This window comes from Schistocerca nitens, chromosome 3 (assembly GCF_023898315.1).
Source record: "Schistocerca nitens isolate TAMUIC-IGC-003100 chromosome 3, iqSchNite1.1, whole genome shotgun sequence".
Classification (NCBI taxonomy): Eukaryota; Metazoa; Arthropoda; class Insecta; order Orthoptera; family Acrididae; genus Schistocerca; species Schistocerca nitens.
Genome location: NC_064616.1, coordinates 751,830,315 through 751,854,569, shown reverse-complemented (window position 1 = coordinate 751,854,569; position 24,255 = coordinate 751,830,315). Strand labels below are relative to the sequence as shown.

General features: G+C 39.5%; 1 protein-coding gene across 2 annotated transcripts in view; it reads left to right on the top strand.

Moving 5' to 3' along the window:
- Window positions 1–6,062: 6,062 nt before the first annotated feature.
- The window catches only part of LOC126249747 (histidine decarboxylase), a 413,856-nt gene continuing 395,663 nt past the window's right edge, over window positions 6,063–24,255 (top strand). The window contains exon 1 of one of the 2 annotated variants that reach the window (XM_049951428.1): window positions 6,063–6,078. The gene's annotated coding sequence lies outside the window, so the exon portion shown is untranslated. Of the gene's footprint in view, window positions 6,136–24,255 lie in introns of both variants that reach the window. The other variant, XM_049951427.1, reaches the window with a different exon arrangement.

Sequence of the window (24,255 nt, the reverse complement as noted above, 5' to 3'; positions counted from 1 at the left end):
TGCAAAGCGCACTATAGATTCGATTAGTGCAACATGATATGTACGTAATGCCTTAGTCTATATTTTGTAGTATTTAGTCTTGATAATTTATGCATTATTTTCATTGCTCTATGGTTGTAAGTCTGATATGTCCAGTGAACTTCAGTTTGTCGTCAATGTGTAAACCTAGATATCTTGTCACTCTTTTGCGTTGCAAGGTTGTATTATTTAGCCTGATGCTGGGGTTTCTTATAAGTTCGCCTTTCAATAGTAAGTACACCGATTTATTAGCTCCAATTGTAGGTTTACTGTTATTGCACTATTCTTTGATGTCTACGAGGAGCTGCGTAGTCTTTTGTTCTAAGTGTCTTCTTCATGAGTTCCCCAATACCACTTCCAGCAAATTATCAGCGTACGCTACTATCCCCTTTACTCTGTCACCTCTGTTTATGTTGTCTATCAGCGGCTCAATAGCAATGCTTCGGAATATAGGTCCACATATCGACCCCTGTGAGCCCCCTTTGGTGATTTTCTTGAGAACTCTTCACTAGCCCATTCGCCATTTTACAACTCAGTCTTTGCAGTAGTCGAGGAAGCTGCTATATAAAGCTGTTGGGATTTGCATTTGTCTTAACTTTGCGAATAGCGCAGGCCACCAAAGGTTGTCAAAAGCGCCAGATATGTCACTTAATATTACCACCACATATTTGTCCTGTGTCCTCTGAGTCATGTGTAAAGCCCTATTCATTGCATCGTCGATAGACTTGTGCAGCCTGAACCCATAATGATGTGGACTGATGCCCGTAAGCTGTATGTGAGACTGTAGTCGGTCACACAGTAGCCTCTGTTAGACCTTGCGGAGAACATTCAGTAGACAGATCGGTCTATATGGTTTTGGATCTGTTGAGTCCTTATCGTCAGATTTTTCGATAATCACTGCAATGCCCGTCTTCCAACAGGCGGATATACTCCATTCCTGTAAAGAGTCGTTGAGTAAGTCCATCATGTAGGGGACGATTCACAGTGCAGCAGTTTTAATGGTTTCTGAACGTACACAGTTGGGTCCGCATCATTTCTGTCCTTAAGTTTCGTTATTGCCAGCCCTAACATTTCACGAATGAACAGAGTAGAGATTCCTCCACTTATGTAGTGAATGACCATTTGTCTGTGTAGGTTTATGTGGTGGTGTTGGTCGTGTGGAGTGTCATTGTCGGGTTGCAGCTTGTTTAGCGGATACTCTGCCGAGCATCTACAGCTCTGAGTCACTGTACCGTTTTGTCGCCTTAATGTTGATAGTACTGTTGATGTTTTTTATTCTCTCACTTCGTTTTTTGAAGGTTTCTCCCCATATGTTATTCTGTAATTTTAATTCGTCTTTGTACCGTCGTTTGGCTTCAAGGTATTGTTGCAGAATGACTTCATTTCCTTGTGTTGTCCTTCTCGTTGGTACTGTCGTCTTTTATCTCATGAGTACCTCCTTAGTTTTGTTAATAATGTCGACCATGGTATACTTTGTTTATGTATGTCACTGATTTATGGGATTGCAGCGATTCAAGCCTTCTGTAGCAGGTAAGTTAATATGTGTGCCCCGTAACCAGTACTTCATCGGGTGGAGTGCAATGTGGATTCTTCTACCGTGTCTCTTAGTGTCTGCCAGTTTGCCCTGTTCAGCAGCAATCGCGGTTGTTGGGTGAATGTGTTCGTGTTTATGAGTGTAGCAGTTATATAATATTGCACTGTGGTCGCTGTGTGTCGCCCTGTCATGTACTTGCCAGTCAGTGATATGTATTACAGATGCTCAGTTTACTATTGCAATGTCAGTATTACTGATACCTCCGGCATTACCGAGGTATATCGAGGCTTGCTCTGCTTTATACACTGGGACTAATGAGTAAACCACACGCGCACATCTGCAGTTCAGCCTCCTCGATTTTGTTTTAAATGTGGAGGTAGGTAGCCACGCCAAAGATGCACATAGAAGCGGTCAAAGATTATCTATAGCCCTTCATATCTATGTATGTCAAACGCTATGAGTCCATAATGTCAAGGACTTTTATACTTAATAACCGTGCCCAACGTGGTGGAGCAACTGTCGATTCACGATGTAGCCAACATTACGGCTTATAGCACCTCTACAATGGTTTTGACGAAATAATCTGCCTCACTTGTAGCCTCCTCCTTAAGAATGATCTCATATTTCGTAATGTAAACTACAGTTTTCAGTTTTTCGAAGAGATACAGTATTTTGTTTTACTTTGAGATTCCCAAAAAAATCCTACAAGTGTATGCCGTGTTTGTGAACATGCGTGAGGATTCCCGATTTGTCGAAGTTGCTCAATCTACACCCGTATTTATCCTCATTGTATCTCAGTTTAAAAGTTCTTACCGACGGCTCTACGTACCTAGTATCACACTCGGTGTTGTGTATTTTAAACAAATCTGATCTGTCATGTCCGAATAATTTCCATTCCAGGTATTGTCGTAACTTGTATGCAAGCATGCCATCCCTTTTAAAAACTGCTTTAACGTTGTATGATTTGAAAGTATTTTCTACCTTTTGCGACCGAGCGAGGAGGCGTAGTGGTTAGTACACTGCCACGTATTCGGGTGAACGACGGTTCAAACTCCTTGTCCAGCCATCCATCAACCAACCGACCAACCTTTTGCAAAATGCTCCCGTGGAATGGGATCGATGTTATTTTATGATTTTTTTTGACATACATAGTCTGCCTCTTTCAGAGTCGTGTGATAGCCATTTGCTTTTGCTAACTTGTTAATTATGTTTAAATCTGTTTATCTCTCATCACTCATTGGGACTTTGTGTGCCCTTTCCACTGAATTTACTTGATGCATCTTCTAAGTGTTCTGTGAATAAGAATCAGTCTTTGGTTCGGTTTTCCCACAACATTTTCTATGTGTTCGTTCTAAGTTATCTGTAACTGTAATCCATAAGTATTTAGATTTGTGCGATTTATCGTGTAACGGATTCATTTTAGTAGTCATGTGGATAACATCACACATTTCATTATTTAGATTCAATTGACAGTTTTCGCATCATACAGATATCTCGTCTAAATCATTTCAAAGTTGTTTTCCATCTTCAGATGACTTTACTAGACGGTAAATGACAGCATCATAGGCAAACAATATAAGAGGGCTGCTTAGATTGTATCCTAAATCGTTTATATAGATTAGGAACACCAGAGGGAGTGTAACACTTACTGAGAAACGCCAGATATCACTTCTTGTTTACTGATTGATATTTTGTCATTTACCACGAACTGTGTGACCTTTCTGACAGGGAATCACGAATCCAATCTGGAGACGATACTCCATAAACACGCAATGTGCTCAGGAGTTGCTGGTGATGAACGATGTCGAAAGCCTTCTGGAAATCTAGAGATATGAAATCAATTTGAGATCACCTATCGATAGCATTCATTACTTCATGTGAATAAAGAGCGTTTCACATGAGCGATATTTTCTGTATCCGCTAACCATTTGTAAAGAGATCGTTTTATTCGAGGTAATTCATAATATTCGAACACAGTGTATGTTCCAAAATCCTAATGCAAATCGACATTACTGATATTAATCTATAATTCAGCTGATTACTACTATTTCCTTTCTTGAATATTGGTGTGACCTGTACAAGTCTCTAGTCTTTGGATACGGAGCTTTTGTTGAGCGAGCTGTTGTATATGACTGCTAAGTATGGATTTATTGTTTCAGCATACTCTGAAAAGAATCTAACTGGTATGTAACCTGGACCGGAGTCTCTGCCTTTATTAAGTGATTTAAGCTGCTTCGTACATCGAGAGTATCTATTTCTAAGTTACTCATGTTAGCAACTGTTCTGGATTTGAATTCAGGAATGTTTACTTCGTGGTCTTGGGTGAAATAATTTTGGAACCCCATATTTAGTAACTCCGCTTTAGTGGCACTGCCATCGGTGACACTATTATTGCCATCACGCAATGAAGACATTGATTGCCTCTTACCACTGGTATACTTTACAGATGACCAGAATCTCTTTGGATACTGCCAGATTTAGAGATAGTGTTTTCGTCGTGGAAATTATTAAAAGCAATGCTTCAGAGCAGTACTTCAGAATAAAATACAGGGGCTCAATGAATTCAGCAACTCTGGCAGCGATAGTTTTTCGTGCTTTAGCTGGTTTGTCCGAATAACCTCAATAGCTCCGTCAAGATGCACGGTCTCTTATATATTCTTAACGTCAAGGAATACAAACCGCAATATGTCTGCAATTGGTTTACCTTTTACTTCCTTTATCAATTTTACCATTGTTTACGAAGTGATTTGTGATTTTATTCGCTGATGTTCTGATCCTTGTGATAGTTTGAGTCTGCAGACGGAAAATTCATTTTCCATACGACGTCAGTTTTAATTTGATCAGTTATTAATGTGATCAAGATGACCAAATTATTCTCTTAAAATGACCACTAAGCTAGGTTTGTGTGTTAACATTCTCATAGAAGTCGCGTCCGTTTGTGCCTAACAAATATAACGTAGGTCCGCCATGTTTGTGTTTTCAAACTAACTGTTCTTTGTAGTTCTGGATGTTATAAATCTTTAGAACAGTCATAATAGTTTCGTATCGATGGAATTCTAATTTTCCTCTTCTGTTTTAGGGCTTTTAAAATCCTCTCCAACTTCTAACGAGACAGATGAATATACACGCTCATGAACTGAGGTTTCCTCTGGAGTGTTCCATTACTTCTTAAGAGCAAAAGTAGACAGCTAAACTGACCCAATCAATTTAGATTGCAGATTCAGTTGATATGTCAGTGGGTTTATGTTTCTTGTCTACTATTATAAATACACGAACTCTCATTACATGTGAACCTCCCCCGGTGCAAATTTCTCGTTTAAAAAACGCGAATATTATGGGATTATCTATTGACTTTCAAGAGTGCTTTAGGGTTTGGATTTAATTTGTATTATTATTGTCATGATTTTTATTATTATTAAATTATTATTATTGTTTGCAAACTGTTTTACAGTTAATCACAAGTATTTTGATGTTCTATCTATTCAAAGCGTTTCAAGGGATAACGATATTTCATTCTGGATCTATTAATCCTCCTCACTTGAGAGATCAAAGCATTTTTAGGCACAGAGAGAAAAATAGAAACAAGCATCATTAGCTACAACTGAAACGTTGTACGTAAATTTTCGTTTACATTTCCACAACTTTTTTCTTTAAGCCTAAACTATCGTTTGGTATTTGCTAAATGTTAAGTTCCTTCTAGACAGTAAGAATGTTTTCATTTGTACTTTGAAAAAGTGATTGGATTTCTACGAAACTTTCGCGCCTCTCCATCTCTACAAACCGAGAGAACATAGTACCTGCAGTACATCGAGAAAGCATTTTTCTCGTCATAAACGGCAAGCTTCATATTCCTCTACAAACGCGAGGGAGAGCTAGTTAGCTTGACGGGAGGGTGACAAGCAAAATGATGAAGGCGAAAGAATTTCGTTATGGCGCTGTATAGCACGAGTATGTAGAGCTCATCAAGAGTAGGAGATGGGTGCGGTGCTTTATTAAGAATACGAAGCCCCTCAGCTCCAGATTTTGCATCACTCTCTGAGCAAATCTGTTATTAGAAATAGTACCGTATTGCTCTTTGAGTAATATCTGCGCCATTATTTGTTGATTATGCGCATATTTTTGTCTTTAGCATCCATTGCATTATTGGATTATTCCATGTACGATGCCTCCTTCGTTTCGAGAATTGAGAAAAGAGATTGTGATAGCGATATCCACATAAATACTGTGACAGGACAAAAATTTAGAGAATGGACTTAAGGCATGTCGTAGATTGCTTATTTGGTTTTGAAACCAGCGTCAGTCAGGCTACGAGTCCAGTGGTTGACAGCTGTGCAGCTGTCCCAGGACGCTAATTTAGAATCAAAATGAAGTACGTGGGAGGACAAGGAATATCCCGAAGAAGGTCGGCAGACGTCGGCTGCTCCTTGGACGGCGAGGCGTCGCCCAGTGACGTCACGAGATGGTATAAAAGACGGCGCGTCGGCGGCGCGGCGATCAGTCTGCGCGCCGCTCGCCAGCCGCCCTCTGTGAGTACGCCGAGCGCTGCCCGCTGCACTGGGAACACGCTTCCTACGCCCAAACAAGTACGCTATTTAGCGATTGAATCCGTGTCACGGATCATAATTAGTCTCATATCAAAACGATCCTCGCGAACTTACTAAATCTGGCCCTGCGAGGACGTTTTGACCTAGGAAGTATCATAGCAGACAATCTTAAATTAGTTCACATCAAGCTGTGACTAATTTAAGAACTACTTTTAATTTCATTTCGTAAATAACCACCATCGAAGAAAAATAGAATCGCTGCAGGCTGTTTAAAACTGGTACCGAGGTTGTTAAACGTGGTTATCTCCGTTCACAGTTGGCATTTTTTTTATTAATTGCGATTGCAGTTTCGGATATTAATCATCTTAAGATAGAAATATTATCTAATAAATATGCACACAGTCAAAAACACTAACATATTTTCTCAGCCTATGAAGCGGATGCACACGATCGTGTCGTGGTTTTTATCTGTTTTTGTGTTTATTTGTCTTCTGTACGACTTGAAGACTGTTCGTGCACGCATAGTGTCTGGATTAGAGGCTGTGTTTTTGGCAGTGTGCATATTTGCCAATGATATTTCTGCCTTAAAATTTGCCGGCCGGTGTGGCCGAGCGGTTCTAGGCGCTTCAGTCTGGAACCGCGCGACCGCTACGGTCTCAGGTACGAACCCTGCCTCGGGCATGAATGTGTGTGCTGCCCTTAGGTTAGTTAAGTTCTAGGGGACTGATGACCTCAGATGTTAAGTCCCATAGTGCTCAGAGCCAATTGAACCATTTGAAGCTTAAAATGAGTAGCACTCGAAACTTCACAATAAATAAAATATGAAATAACTTTTGAGAGCCGCAAGCAGAAACGACCATGTTCATAATTGAATGAAGGCTGTGAGCCAGTCAAACATCGAACTATTCATGTCACCGTGATTTGTTAATAATGGTGTTTCATAAAGTAAGGTAACCAAATCTTTCCCAATCTTGCATGATCAAGCAGAATCGTAAAAACAAGGACCAACCTGGAACCTCAATTTATGGCTGCAATATTTGCTTGTGGTAACCATAAGAACAAAAAGTAATGCTTCTTTACTGTTGAGCAGCCGCGTACATCGTTGTATCACAGAAAAACTGGTGAGCAAAGTATACGTGTATGTCACATAATCATCTTTCAACGCCTTCACGTAGAAGAGATGGCGTTCAGTAATTGTTAGATCCAAAGGGGATGTACAAAAATAATCGCCGTTTTTTAAGTTTCTTGTAACATTATTTAGATTATTACTATTATTTAGATTTTTATTATCTAGTAAGAGTTTCCAGAATCCTGGAAATTTTCACACTGGCACCCCAGTACTATCTTTTTCTCACGTGGTATGTTGTAATGTGAGCCTGCTACAAAACACGTGGACCATTCATTCAAGCAAGCGTAATTGAGAGAAACGATTTCTAAATTCTTAGCTAATAACGTGAAAGATACATTTTTATCCGCAACATTCGCTGACAGAAGATCTACAAACAAATACATTCATACATCAAAGGAAAGAAACATCGACGGTATGAACTCAAGATTTTCATTTCTAAATTGAAATTTTTTCTATGTACAATTCTTCCCTTTCTCTGTAAGATTTTCTTTCAGCGGCTTAGAACCTTTTCTTTTCATCTACTAGTCAAACGTCGTATCAACAGAACACCTTCTTCTGTTACATATCTTTTAATCACAAATAAATTGTTAAGAGTAGGTCTGACATGCATCGAACATATTTGGAAACCTTGTGAAGTAAAATAGAAGGAAAAATGTTTTAGTTATCTTACAATGATATATGGATTAAAACTCAGCGAAAAACTGGATACGGAATCAAAACGTTTCTGTTCGTTATTAGAACTTCTAAATGTCTATGATATATACGACATATAAGTGTATTTTATGTAGCGTTAGATTCCATCCTAGAAGTCTGTGTATTAATAAGTATGTAGTTAAATGTAAATCTGACTTATGTACGCTGAGGCACGTAAGGTTGAATTTGTATAAAAGCTTAATCTAGGTTTTGCAGAAATGTTTTTATACTAATGCGAATTACTGCATAATTTCAAGAATAAGTTGATATGAGTGAAGTCTTTCCATGGCTACAGACGATTTAATGCATATCTCGTACGTAAAATAAATAAATAAAAGGTACTTGGAAATCTGATATATTGTTATAACAAACAACTAGTGTTTGACATGCAGCTGAATGAAGTATTGATCTAAATGTTTTATACTTCCGCTGGTAACTGCATTTGTTCACTTCAAAATTATGATGATGTACGCTCTGGTATTATGATTAGATCCCAGTTGTATTTGAAATATTTTTCCTGTTGATTTAATGGCTTAAAGTTTAAAGGCACACGAGTTACGAAATTGCGTACACTTTCAGCAAACAAGTTTCCAAGGTTTCAGTGATTGTTCAAAACTTACTGAGAGAATGAGTGGCTATTTCATTGCATAGACGAATTATATGTCTTAAACACATAAAATAAAGCCACACGGACATACACTGGCATTTTGATTATACGTTAATCGGAAGTTAACACTTTCGTGTCTTATTCGTCTGATGTACTCTGATATACAACACTGGACGTCGTACCTCCTTTTTCTTCCTTTTAATCAACTAACGGTGGGTCCAATGAGCTAGTAAAATAGTGGTCACAGATATGTTACGATGCGGTCAACGAATACTTGAGACATACTCTAATGTTTGGTTACCAGTGGAGATTCAGCTTTACAAAAGCAGTTCGCTGGCATCAGTAGAGAGAGGATAAAAATTCAATAACAGGTAGGGATCCATTCTCAATTAGAGTTTGCTAAGTTAATCCAGCCCAATTCTTTCAACTGGGAAACTGTCAGCTCTGCACTCTATCTGGACGAAATATCTGTCTTGAATGACACCGCTATAGACGTGAAATTGCCTAATACAAAAGGTAAGTTCTTCAATCTGCACCATCAATGATTCGTTTCCCGCTCTATAGCTAATGAACGGGTAGTCGCTATCTCAAACTATCATATTGTTTCTTGCTTCGAATAAAACTATTTTAATGAAATTTTATATTAATAGAGCTCCGACATTGTTTGATTTGTAAGAAAACGAGGAAAGCAGTTAGATTTTTAAATTATTGCTATAGAATGCACGACTTCATGATCTCCCCTCTGTCCACTTGAGAAACTAAGTAAGCATCCCCACATGTAGAGTGAGACGTTGAACTCATGAGAATGACAAGGCATTACGATAATGCAATACAGTTCTTGGCACACGATTTTCTTATACAAAGCATGATATTATGATCATATATCGTGACAGGGTGTTGAAGTCACCCCCTTTCATTACTAACCACTACTCTGTGTCCTCTAAGTAATCTTTGATTTTATAGTATGCATTACTTATGAGGTATGTTTTAGTTGCGGTTTTAAACAGACTTATTTTAGTAACCTTTTCCATCCCCTTTGGCAGTTTATTGAACAATTTTACTGACTGATAGAAAATGTTGTTTTGAGTTTTTTGCTTCTTTTTCCTTGGTAAATGCAATTCCAAAGTGGCTCTTGTTCCATGATTAGGAATAGAATAATTAGTGAAATATGCAGTTCTTTCCTTTCCATGGCGTATCTGGTACAGAAATCGGACGTAGATTTCGAAAGTAAAATAGTCTTGGTTGCAAGGGAAACAATACTTTTACTGACGCGTTTCGCCCTTCTGGGACATTGTAAGAAAATATCAAATACTACAATATATGCATTCATCGCCGTTGTGTGTACCTTAAACAGCAGGGTCAGTTGAAAAAGCAGTGGTGACATAGGACGACATTTTTAGAGGTTTTTAAACAACGTTGCACAATCTGTACACTAAGCAATAACTCGTTCACAAAACACATAGATTATGCTTCGTGGTTTGTAAACCTGCAAAATGTGGTCCAATACCAGCACTGCTTTTTCAGCTGACCCCGAGTTTTAAGGTAGATTTTTTAGCCAAAACTAGTAATCCATCCAAATAAAAAGTATTTCATCTGCGATCTTGACTTCAGGGTTTTTCAATCCCTGACACAAATAAGAAAAATAACAACAAATCGCGAATCTCCTCATTGACAGTTTCAACAAACTTGTCTGTTGCCTTTGTGTTCAGTGTTAACTTATTACATATCGTTCAGTCGTTAACATCCTCGAGGATTTTATTCACTTCCTCTAATAAGAGTTCCGAAGTTTTATCAGTGACTGTGATGTTACTGTTATCGGCGAAAGAACTTCCTTTCCCTGTCTTACATGGTCTAGAAAGTCATTAATATACAGGGTAGCCCTAAAGGTACTTTACAACTTCAGTGTCATATAACTAGACTTGTAATATACATAGAGGAAAAAAGTAAATTTTTTCTGATGCACCAACTCAAGGAAGTTTTTCTGATTCTTTAACCGACTTCTACATGCACTCCCTTTGTGGCGCGTACAGTATCGAGTCGATTTTCCAATTCGGTCCAAATCAGTTCTAACATGTCAACGTCAGCTGTCTCAATAGCTGTCGTCGTTTGTGCCTTCAAATCAGTAACATCATGCACGGCCGTTGTTGCACTATTCATATGGTCTCATTTTCTGCAACAATTGTCTGCACGCTTTCGTTGTACCCGGCGCAATGTCGTACGAGGGGTCTGCAGTTCTCCTGATGGCTTACGAACGGACTTGTTGGTGAACGCTGGAAAACCTGTCGAATTCTCTCCGTACCTTCGTCACTTCTACATGGCCTGCATAAATGTTGCTTCAAATCTTCGCTCCCTGTTTCCGTGAATTCCATGTGCCATTTTGTTATGGATGGCCGAGAGAATGGTGATTTCCCGTATCGTGTTCTGAAATTTCTCTAAATTTTTGTGCCTGACTTCATCTCAATAAACAGTGCATTTTAATGTGCAGACTCCATTTCCGATTACATGGCTTCTACCACCATGCAACAACAAAGAAATTTTTTTCAGTTATGTTCCTCTTGTCACCTAGAAAGTCAAAACATTTAGTCATTACCTAAAAAAAAAAAAAAAAGAAAAAAAGAACTGTATGAGTTTATGCATCAGACAAGCTTTACTTTTTCCCTCCAATTTCATTACAAGTCGATTTATATGACACTGAAGTTGTAAAATACCTTTTGGGAAATCATGTACATTGATAATAAATCTATATCCAATACGCTACCATGAGGATTTCTCAGACAGGGTCTCCAACACTATCAGACCGTGCAGTTTTGTTTCTTATAGGGAAATATCATCGCTGGACAATGGAAAGAAGATGTGGAAAGACTTTACCATAATTTCCACTTGGTGTGATCAATATCTATAAACTTGGATAAATACCAAATAATGTGGGTAACAAGAACAGAGAACCCTGCAGGACCCGGTTACTAGACGAGTGATAAACGTTCGCAGCGCTCTTCCCATTTACCCATAAATATTTAATTTAGGGGTAACACTAAGAAGCTAACGCTACCAGTTTTAGATTACCACACCAGCATTGGGAGTCATCATCAGGTAGTCAAGATAGCAGGCATCTAACGAATTCAGAAACGAACTGCTATACACGTCGGTCTAGCCGACATACAAGTGTAACAGAGCAGCTAAGCGAACTTAAATGGGATTAGTTGGAAGAAAGGTTACGTTGTTCTCGCGAAACTGTTTTGGATAAATTTCATGAACAGGTATTCGAAGAATACTGCGGTAAGCGTCTGCTAGCTTGCACAGGGACGTGTGAATGAGATAAGAGAGACTTCGGCACATGTTGAGGCTTATAGCCAGTCACTTTTCTGTCGCTCAGTACGTGAGTGGAATAGAATAGAAAAACGCTAATACTGGCGTGAAGTACCCTTCGCCGTGTACTGCACAGCGGCTTCCGAAGTATGTACAGGATGTTAGTGGTATAAATGTAAATATGTTTGTTGTTGGCTGATGACAATATACTGAACAACATTACATCAGTGTTTACTTCATTCGTAGACAAATAATCATAGCAGAATAAAAACAGCCTCTGTTGCGAAATTATTTAATTTCAGTCACGCGTTTCACCACATTTGGGGCATCATCAGACTGTGTAAAAGTAGCTAGATATGTAATCCATCAGTCATAAAGCTATATAAAATGGAAAATGGACCCAATTGTAACTGGATATGTGATCCATCCGTCATAAAAACATATAAAATGAAAGGTGGATCTTGAGCACACCAACTGACTCCTTTATAGCAGTATAAAATAGGGTCTCGCTTATGCGCTAAGTATTACAACGATCGTTTCCTAAATGTTTTGGGGACACTCGTAATCTTAAATCTGTTTTCGAGTCGTTTGCGAGAGCGTTTGCTATTTTTGAACGTGACGCTGTGCATGATCAGATGTAACTGACTGACCTGAAATGTAATTCCCGATATCAAGACAAATCATTTTACGTTAACATTGTCCATGAGGTTTACATGTTTCCCTCAAGTAGATTTTCCACGTCTCCATAATGAGGCGGCAAAAGTGTTACAATATTTCGATTTAAATATGTGTGAAAGACATTTTTTCGATTATGAAACTAAGTAAGTCACGATTACTTGGCAACTTGAGTGCAAAAATCTGTAAAACTGTCTGCGTTTGTCCTCATGTACCACATACAAATTATATTACGTCTTCAGAGAGCCAAATATAATTAAATAATAATGAAAATGTGTTTTTATGTGACCTATGTTGTTGGGAAATGTGAAATATAAAACCATGCCGAATGCAGCGTGACTGCATTACCATTTAAATGCGGCAGGTTCGCTGTTTCCCAAAATTTTCAAATGTGTGTGAAATCTTATGGGACTTAACTGCTAAGGTCATCAGTCCCTAAGCTTACACACTACCTAACCTGAATTATCCTAAGGACAAACATACACACTCATGCCCGAGGGAGGACTCGAACCTCCGCCGGGACCAGCCGCACAGTCCATGACTACAGCGCCGTAGACCGCTCGGCCGCTGTTTCCCCCTCTTGCCCATCCTCACACTCAGAAAGCGTGCCATGGCGATGGAGCACAAGTCCAGCCAGGCTGAGCGAAATGGCAAGACATAACTCGTAAGCCGAATTCTTGGTCGGCCGTGGTTTAATGCATGCATGTTAGGATTTACTGCCGACGGAGAAGAAATCCAGTGGGTACAACGAGACATCTATAGATGACACGAGGTAAGCTTTCTTCTCCCAAGTGATGCTAGCAGAGTGAAATAATCAACGTAGCTCTCCACATGCAACAATTCACAAAGAACAACTTGTGGTGTTAGCACGTACAACGCAGTAATGTGTCACGGTAGGAACATCCCATATCTTATCCTGATAGGTTACTAGGTTAGGAATGGTAGAAAACGCTATAAACTACATAGAAGAAAAGGAATGAGCAGTAATCTTTAGCTTTTCCAAGTTAAATACGAATCAACGCAGGGATAAACTCCGACAAGAGAGCCACCAGGAAGACATCGCGCTTGTTGACTTTGGGATTACTGTTCTCCACTGTCGTTTAATGAAAAATTCATACAATCACGAAACACTCGATTATACGCTGAAGCACCAAAGAAACTGGTACAGGCATGCGTATTCAAATACAGAGCTATGTAAAGAAGCAGAATACGGCGCTGCGGTCGGCAACGCCTCTATAAGACAACAAGTGTCTGGCACAGTTGTTAAATCGGTTACTGCTGATACAATGGCAGGTTATCAAGATTTAAGTGAGTTTAAACGTGGTGTTACAGTCGACGCACGAGCTATGGAACACAGCATCTCCGAGGTAGCGATGAAGGGGCGTTTTCCCGTACGTTCATGTCACGTTATACTGTGAATATCAGGAATCCGGTAAAATATCAAATATCCGACATCACTGGGGTCGGAAAAAGTTCCTGGAAGAACGGGACCAACGATGACTGAAGAGAATCGTTCATCGTGACAGAAGTGCAATCATTTCGCAAATTGCTGCAAATTTCAATGCTGGGCCATCAACAAGTGTCAGCGTGCGAATTCAACGAAACATCATTGATATGGGTTTTCGGAACCGAAGGACCACTCGTGTACCATTGACGACTGCACGACACATAGCTTTACGCCTCACCTGGGCCCGTTGACTCCGACATTGGACTGTTGATGACTGGAAACGTGTTGCCTGGTCGCACGAGTCTCGTTTCAAATTGTAAAAATGGTTCAAATGGCTCTGAGCACTATGCGACTTAACTTCTGAGGTCATCAGTCGCCTAGAACTTAGAACTAATTAAACCTAACTAACCTAAGGACATCACACACATCCATGCCCGAGGCAGGATTCGAACCTGCGACCGTAGCAGTCGCTCGGCTCCAGGCTGTAGCGCCCAGAATCGCACGGCCACTCCGGCCGGCTTCAAATTGTATCGAGCGGATGGACGTGTACGGGTATGGTGACAACCTCATGAATTCGTGGACGCTGCATGTCAGCAGAGGACTGTTCAAGCTGGTGGAGGTTCTTTAATGGTGTGGGGCGTGTGCAGTTGGAGTGATATGGGACCCCTGATATATCTAGATACGACCCTGACGGGTGACACATACGTAAGCATACTGTCTGATCACCTGCATCCATTCATGTTCATTGGGCATTCCGGCGGACTTGGGCAATTCCAGCAGGACAATGCGACACTCAACACGTGCAGAATTGCTACAGACTGGCTCCATGAACACTCTTCTGAGTTTAAACTCTTCCACTGGCCGGTAAACTCTCCAGACATGAACGTTATTGAGCATACCTGGGATGGCTTGCAACGTGCTGTTCTGAGGAGATCTCCACCCCCTCGTACTATTACGGATTTATGGACGGCCCTGCAGGATTCATGGTGTCAATTCCCTCCAGCACTACTTCACACATTAGTCGAGTCCAAGTTACGTCGTGTTGCCGAACTTCTGTGTGCTCGCTGGGGCCCTACACGATATTAGGCAGGAGTGCCAGTTTCTTTGGCTCTTCAGTGTATGTGCTAGCGTAACCAGGGTTTCTTGATAAGAGAAATCAACTCTTAGGCCACAGTCGGAGAGTCATAACCAAAAACAGACGTGACACCGAATTTATTTCAGGGAAGGGTTATAGGACCACTACCGTTGAGAACGTATGTCGGCAAATAACGCAAATTCTACCGTTAATGGTAAGGTCTACAGAGAAATGGTCGTTTTAGCGTTCTTTGGAAAATAACTTGTTTGAAGAACACCTGTGCTGTCCAAGCTCGTCTGCCTGTGTTCCTTATCAATCTTAAATGATTGAAAAACTCGAAAAAGTTCAAATCAGTCCCTGAGGTGACGGAAGAGCGTTAGAGACATGCTTAACAATCAATAGTAGAGTATTCGGAACAGGCGCCGTGGTTCATGTGAACGACTACTCTTAAAATTCAAAAACCAGTGTTCATATAAGATTGTAAGACTGTATTTCTACATCGAACAGAATGTCGTTTTCTCGCGTAATAGCTGTAAATGGATTATAAGTGCGAGATGGTATAGCTATAACAATCGTAGCACATATCCTTCACCATACAGCAAAAGTTGCCTTCGCAAGTATGACTCTGGCTGTAGGAATAGAAAAAATAAAACAACTGAATTGTCTTATTATTTAACAACTGGTCATCATAAGATAAGATGCTACCATTTCAGTGACTTGGATACTTTCTAACAGTCTATGAAGCGAATCCCAGTGTGGGCAGAAAATTTTACAAAACCTATTGTGACCGCGCTCTTCTGGCAGAATTTTAGGTGCTCAAGGTGAAGCGACATAAAACCAAGTAATGTACCTGTTCAGGTTATGTATGAAATGCACACTCGTAAATGCTCTCAATGGTGCTTCATTATTTGGAAAAGGCTAATAGCGAAACAAATTAACTGACACTACGGATGATACAGCCTAACACCACTCGTTTACTTATTATTATTTTTCTAATAACTATGTAAAACCTTCTCAGCATGCGAAATTAAGGAAACAATGGTTGATTTGTTGAATGTTACAAATCGATTTACAATACTTTTTCTTGCTTACCTTAAAACTGATATCAAATGTATCGAATCACAACATCCTTTCGTGTTCAGTATATCGCTACTAGTGGAATTACAAGATATGACTAAACATATTACTTTCTAATGAATGTAGGGCCTGGTACCATCTGTAACAGAAGAATGGTAACGATCCTGTTCTTTGACCTTTCGGGGCGATCTACGCTGGAAAATTTAGACGAGTACGTTTACAACAGCTTAAACCGATATGAAGTCAGAAAAAAATGCCACAACATGACATCAACAAGTCACTAAGAGGATGACGTCCACCTCTGGATAAAACGTGAGACGAAAAAACGCGGAGTGATAGTAGAAGGAAACTAAAATAACAATATTAACTGTAGCTATCCAGCTGATCATTTAAAAAATGAATACAATACCTTATAATCTGCCGCATAATACAGATTAAAATATATCCTGTATTAGTCTTTTATTCCTGAAAGGAATGTTGTTTAATTTTTTTTAATAAAATTGTAACTAGTGTTATAAGTGTCTGCAAAATAAGAAATAAAGTATTTCAAGATTTCTCAAATATGTACGTATAATAGATCGTGTTTCTACCACGGAATTAGCTGCAGATTGCATGAGCTCCTACAAAGGAGCTACTGTAGGATACGCGTAAATCAGGAAGCAGTTGACGTATCGTATAAGTGATACGAGGGAAGGACAGTTTCAAAGCGAATCTAAGTAATGGGGATGGTAATAAACTCCAGGTTACCAGCGAGTTCAGATTTTGAGCATTTTCAGTCTTCTGCATGGTATAAGGGTTACATTAAAATTCAGAGATATATTATTTGTAATAGCATGTTAAATTATTGATGAACTAGATACAGTATGTTAAATTGAACTTATATTATGAAAAACAGAAACCCTGGGCCCAGGAGAATACCTTTATAACGTCTTGTGCCAACAGAATATTTTTTGTTCGTTAAAGTCGCTAATACAGGTTGTAATACTTACCGGTTTTTAGTTTTTCTTGCAAACTGTCTTCAGATGAAATCGTACCTTCCATTACGATTGTAGTAGGTCTAATTAGTAAGTGTATATTAAGGCATACTAGGAGTTTGAAACTGTATACCATATGTTACAGTTACCGATATACCAACTACAGTCCAATTGGAGTATGATCTGGTCTGGAGATGGTTTGCAAAATAAAATGATGCTAATTATCACCAAAATTTGTACTAGTCTGCCTGATGTATAACAAATATTCTGTTGCAAATGAAGATGCTTATTGAAAGATGTGCAAGTAATCATAATTTTGTTTTTCTTCTAATAATTTTGTTTGTCACTTTTCTCTATAGGGCTCACAATATTTTAATGAACAGAAATATAACTACAAGTTGTATAGGTTAAATGACGTCTTTAGCAACTGTATTAAAAGTCTTATTCAGACCAGAAATATAACTTCTATTGTTGTAGATAACTAGACACTAGGAACAGATGTGTAGGTCTCCCAGTGTGACCAAACGACGTTTGAAAAATATGTGTGCATTACATACAGCGTGGCATGAGACTTCAGCTGAAGGGAACAATCGCAGTATTATATTATGCCTAAAATTTATGGGATAAGTTTATTGCTTCTTCTGCTTCTTCCAATGAACAGAGCCTGAAGTGATCTGTAAAGTGTTACTCGTGATGGGTTTCGTTTCGCGTTGAGTGAAAAAAAAAAAAAAAGAAAGGCTTTCGTGTGTAAGGATAGGATCTAGAACACAACCCGAAACCTGTCGCTTGTACAACGATTCTACTATATCGATAGCGCCAAATGGGACGCAATTTGATGTATTAATGACTCCGTCAATAGAACTATAATTGTAATCACAGACTAGAAGAAAGTTATACTTTGAGAAAACATCGGTATAATGAGAAGATTAGCAACTAGCGCTTAATGTGAGAAAATGTACAACGATACAATTCACTAAGCGTAGCAATTTAGTCGTCTTCGAATTCACTATTAATGACTCACAAAGGGAGTCAGTGAAGTTAAGGGAATAATAGGATTGGCAATGAGTGCAAATATGAAGTGAAACCATCTCATAAGCACAGTTGTAGTAAAAGCAAATGACAGTGGGGAACTGCTTGCAGTCTACGAAACATGGTACTTACAAAATAAATGCCTAAACTATATAACTTTTCTAAGGAGTGGGATCCAGGTTATACTAACGGGGATGTTAGAGCATAACGAAAGTGCTGAAAATCTTAATTGGAAAAAATTCGAAGAGACACACTCAATATTTTGCAAAAACCTTGTTGGAAAATTCTAAGAACTGGTTCTCAGTGCACAGTCTACTAATATTCTTCGGCGTCCGTAGCTCATTCCACGGCTACTTATGTTCAAATTCTAATCACCTCAGTCTCCTACGATTACCTGTATTCGTCCCAGTAACGACGTAAGGAATATCAAAACACCGTACACCTGTCACTCTCCTCTCTGTAATGGACAAAATATTTACAAAAATTATCAACAAGTGAATCGAGAAAACATGGGATTCCAGTCACTCAAAAGGAAGAAGCTCGCTTTTGTAACGGATACCGCACAGAGCACCATTTTAAGACATCTGTGAAATTATAGAACGGAATAATCAGTATATATTAGCAGTTTTTCTAGAAGTCATCAATTTTGAGAATGCTTCTTAATCGGTGTCAACAGAATTTATAATAATAGCTGGTGAGGAACAGGGCATTAGTATACTAAAGTATATTAGTATACTAAATATCTAAGCGCCAGTGCGCCATGTCCCATCAGAACAGTGCGAAATTCAGAGTTGAAAGTGGGGTCAGGCAAGGAGATTTCATTGTATATAGGACAGATTAAGAGAAAGACCAGATGGACAGCGAAAGAAATACGTAGACAAGAGAGAGTGAAAATGCCCCGGAACACGTTCCGTATACTAAATACGGCTTTAGAAATAAAGATTATGACGTGACAACGTAAACTTTCTCTGCTTATTAATTGATAATATTCTTGTCGGAGCTGCAGGTGTGTTATAAAATCATCTTGACACAAAATTTCAGCGGTCCATTTGGCCGTTATCTTCATTTGAGAACGCTGTTTGTTAAATTTCACCCGAACTGACTCCTGCAGTGAACGGCGGTCCTTTTATACTCCTCGTGGAAACAGCAGCGTCTGAGAAGGGAAGTGCGTGACCTCAAACGCTCAGAACCGCACGAAAATGGTGCTTGGAATATAAATCGCTTGTCCCAAAAACAGTGGTATGAGCCATTCGCATGCAAAACTGCGAGTCTTACCACGAGAGACATTTGAACGATCACCTACTCAAAGTCTAACGAGGAAAACTTTGGTAGCGCAAAAGAACAAAATATCGATATAGTAGGACCAAAAACACACATATTTTAATGTCGTGAAAAATTCCTAATTTCCCTCTGCTTAAAATAATTGTTGTCTGAACAACAAACTTTTTTCTGCTGACCCGATAGATAGAGATGCTGAACGAAACGCGTTTGTCAGTCACGAAAGCAATGCGTGAAACCTTCAGTGATTAGCGTAGCAGAGTATTGTCTAAAGATCTTTCACAAATTCTGGTCAAATTTAAAGGCTGTTAGTGGCACCAAAGTTGTCCAGTCACTCATGGGCAAGGTAGGAACTGAACTTCAGAGTAGCAAAGCAAAAGCAGAGATACTCAACTCTATTTTTAAATGTTCCTTTACAAAGGAAAACCCAGGAGTATTGCCCCAATTTGATTCTAGTACCACCGAAAGGGTGAGAGAAATAGATGTTAGTGTCAGGGCTCGATGAAACCTCCAACAGATCTTATACCAACTTCGCTGCTGAGTTAGGCCCTCTGTTCACTATAATCTATCGTGGATCCCTTGAGCAAAAACCAGTACCCAGTAGCTGGAAGGAAGCACGGGTCACACATGTCTACAAGAAGGTTAGCCGAAGTGCTTCACAAAACTACCGTCCAATATCGTTGATATCTATTTGTTGTAGAATCTTAGAACATATTCTGAGCTCAAACATAATGAGTTATCTCGAACAGAACAACCTTCACCAAGACAGCCAGCATGAATTTCGAAAACATAGATCGTGTGAAACCCAACTCGCACTTTTCTCGCATGACATCTTGAAAGCCGTGGATCAAGATAGTCAGGTATTTCTCGACTTCCGAAAAGCATTTGACTCAGTATCACATGTACACTTCTTATCAAAAGTGAGATGATATTGCCGGCCGCGGTGGTCTAGCGGTTCTAGGCGCGCAGTCCGGAACCGTGCGACTGCTACGGTCGCAGGTTCGAATCCTGCCTCGGGCATGGATGTGTGTGATGTCCTTAGGTTAGTTAGGTTTAAGTAGTTCTAAGTTCTAGGGGACTGATGACCACAGATGTTAAGTCCCATAGTGCTCAGAACCATTTGAACCATTTTTTTGAGATGATATTGTGTATCAGACGAAATATGTGACTGCGTCGAGAATTTCTAGATAGGGAGGACACAGTGTGTTATTTGGGATGGCTAGTCATAGACAGATGTAGAAGTAGCTTTGGGTGTACCCCAGGGAAGTGTGTTATGTCCCTTGCTGCTCATGGTCTATACTAATCATCTTGCGGGCAATATTAATAGTAACCTCAGAGTCCTCGCAGATGATGCAGTTATACACAGCGAAGTACAGCACAAATATTCGGTCAGACCTTGATAAGATTTCAAAGTGGAGCAACGATTGGCAGCTTACTTTAAAGGTTCAAAAATGAAAAACTTGCACTCCATAAAACTGAAGAACATAGTATCCTGTGGATATAATATCAGTGAGTCACAGTTGGAATTTGTGAACTCATACAAATACTTCGGTGTAACGCTTAGTGGAGCGATCACATAGGCTCAGTTGTGGGTAAAGCACGTAGTACACTTCGATTTATTCGTAGAATACTAGGTGAATGCAATCAGTCTACAAAGGATATTGCTTCCATATCACTCGTGCGAGATATCACAGAATATTGCTCAAGTGTGTGGGATCCGTACCAAATAGGACAAACACCGGATATAGAACGTGTACAGAAAAGGGCAACACGAATCGTCACAGGTTTGTCTGACCCGCGGAAGAGTGTCACTGAGATCCTGAAAAAGCTGAACAGACAGACTCTTGAAGATAGCTGGAAACTGTTCCGAGAAAGTCTACTAACAATGTTTCAAGAACCGACTTTAAGCGATGACTCTAGGAATATACTATAGCCACCTGCCTATCCCTCCAATAAGGATCGTGAGGATGGGATTAGATTAATTGCAGCACGCGCAGGGGCATTTAAACCACAATTGATCCTGTGCTCCATACGTAACTGGAACCGGAAAAAGCTCTAATAACAGTTAGTGTGAGATGTACCCTTTGTCGTGCTCTACACAGTGGTTCACAGTGTCTAGATGTAGTTGTAGAACTATTACACAGCATTAAGTCTTCGAAGTGCAAGTGTAGGATTTCAATGAAGTGGTCAAAGCAAAGTGGAATAGAACAATATGCACAACTGACTAAAGCTACTTTTTCACATTGTACATCATTTCTGCACTCAATCAGTTCAGTATCAAACGCCTCTTTTGAAAATGTAAATAATGTGGCCTTTGATATTGGGCTGTTTGAACGTAGAAATGATGTTGAATGTGAAGAAGTGGCTTCAGTCAAATGCGCATATTTTTTCTGTTCCAATTCATTGAAATTATATACCTACAACTGGTTCAAATGGCTCTAAGTACTATGGGAGTTAAAATCTGAGGTCATCAGTCCCCTAGACTTAGAAATACTTAAACCTAACTAACCTGAGGACGTCACACACATCCATGCCCGAGGCAGGATTCGAACCTGCGACGGTAGCAGCAGCGCGGTTCCGGACAGAAGGGCCTAGAACCGCTCGGCCACAGCAGCCGGCTCTATACCTACACTTCGAAGACTGAATAGCTGTATTACTAGAAAACAGTTTGTTGTTGAGAGAGCGTAATTATTTTAAACAAAAGAAAATATATTAATAAGTGACGACACTGCAATACGCGAACTTTTGGTCCTATATTTTCGGTATTTTGTTGCGTCGCTTTACCAAAGCTCCTCTCTTAGACTTTGAATAGGTAATCACTAAAATGTAATTCGTGGTAAGACGCACTGTTTTAAGACGAGCGATTTATAATCCAAGCACATTTCTGTGCGCTTTTCAGAGTTCAAGGATACACACTTCCACTGCGAGTGAAAAATCTTCGCTAGGAGAAACGATCAATCGCTACTGTGAGCCTCCGCCGGCCGAGTCAACGACCGTTCTTTTTTAATACAAAATAAAACGGGATTATGCGCCTTACTTAAAGGGCAGCTCTTGTCTCTGTTTATAGTGTATAATATAACATTACATGATCATGAAAGTTTACAATCAGTGTGTATTTTAGTTTCGACGTATGACAATGCGTAAACTATGCACAATTTGAAAGCTTCTCATCTAGCAATGAAGGGATATATGATGGGAATTGCTAGGAGAGTCAGGGAGACAAAAAAATTTAAGGGAAGAGACGTAATTATGGCTGTAATGAAAATGGAATGGGCGCAGGCGGGACATATATCCAAGCGAATGGATTGTAGGTGGGGTAACGACGTTTTGTGCCGCATTCTGAGGTACAAGAAAAAGAAGACAGATGGTGTCTAGATTACATTAAAAATATGTAGGAGCAACACGGTTGTGCTGAAGATGGTAAAACGTACAGAAGCTTAGAACAGACCTTTATACCGCAATAGATGTCAAATGGCGATGACGATGCTGACGTAGATTGAATTCATTGTTTGGTAATGATTGTTTGAGACCCACAGGCGAGCAGAACGCATTGTCTTAGCCATAAGGCTGATAGGTCGCTGTCTATAGTAAGTATCAAATAAACACGTGACTGCAATGCGAAAAGTGTGCCGAAAGCACAGCGGATTACGCCCACGTATGGCTTCCACGACGGCGGCGCTAGCTCGCAGTACCACGTGTTGGCCGACAACTCAAATCTCTTACTGCCCACTCAGCGATCACTTCCGACCTTCAGTACCAATTCACAGTCTTATTTAGTTCTTAAAAACAACTGTATGCGCGTTTATTAATAACTGGAGTTCACAACGACTATCATATGAGAGCTCACGCCGGATGGAACTGGGAATGAACGCCTTTGTGCGATACGTTTGTGATATTCGTTTTTACGACCATATCACTTCTGCTTACAAACTGTTATTGTAGCTAAGTGCCAGTAAGCGTACAAATTGTCACACCTTCCATTTTCCCTACCAACTGCTCAAACATTGCACTCTCTCACATTTATCTTCATTTCTAACACCACAACTGAACTGCATAGCAGAAATACTCGTTCTCAACAAAACAAAATGTTCTTTATACCACTATCTATCAGAATCATTTTCTGTGTCTGGAAATAGACCTTAGAACAAATTTACTCAAAATATCAGGGAAATTAAACTCCTCTTCAACTTCAAATGACTGTTAGTGGCTTACCTTCTATTACAATAGCTGTCTCTTCCATAAATTTGTTTGCATCTCACTTCAGTCATCCCCTCCATAAATTTCCCCCTCCACATTGTCTACAGAGTTATCTGCTGCAACAATATGTCCTTTCTTTACAGTTACAGTCACTGTCATTTCAATCGTCTCCTATGCCGTTATTCTTTCTGGTTCTGATGATATTAAGTATGACTTCAAAAGTGCTAAATTAATTAATGTTATTGTCATAGATTTTGTTCATAGATGTTGTTCATCAGACTGTTGGTGACTATTAATCGCTGAGATTATACACTTTTCCCGATATGTCACAGTTGAATTGTTATTTAACGAAGGTATCTGATTTTACTGATGCTCAACTATCGTAAATTTGTTATCAACAAATTTTTATATTTTTTACTTTTGTCCAATTATTCTATGACATCGGGTTACCTAAGTGGTTTAAGCCTGCATCGAACTACCGAAGTTGATAGATTAATCTGGTGAAACCGGGAAAATGAAATACTAATACTTGTGCAGCTGACGACAGATTCTATTTTCATGAAAAGATTACTGTCATTATTAATATCTGCTGTTATTATTATTATTTAGAATTACAGTCACAATCATCATCATAATAATATCTCAGATCTACTGCATAACTGAACCACTAGT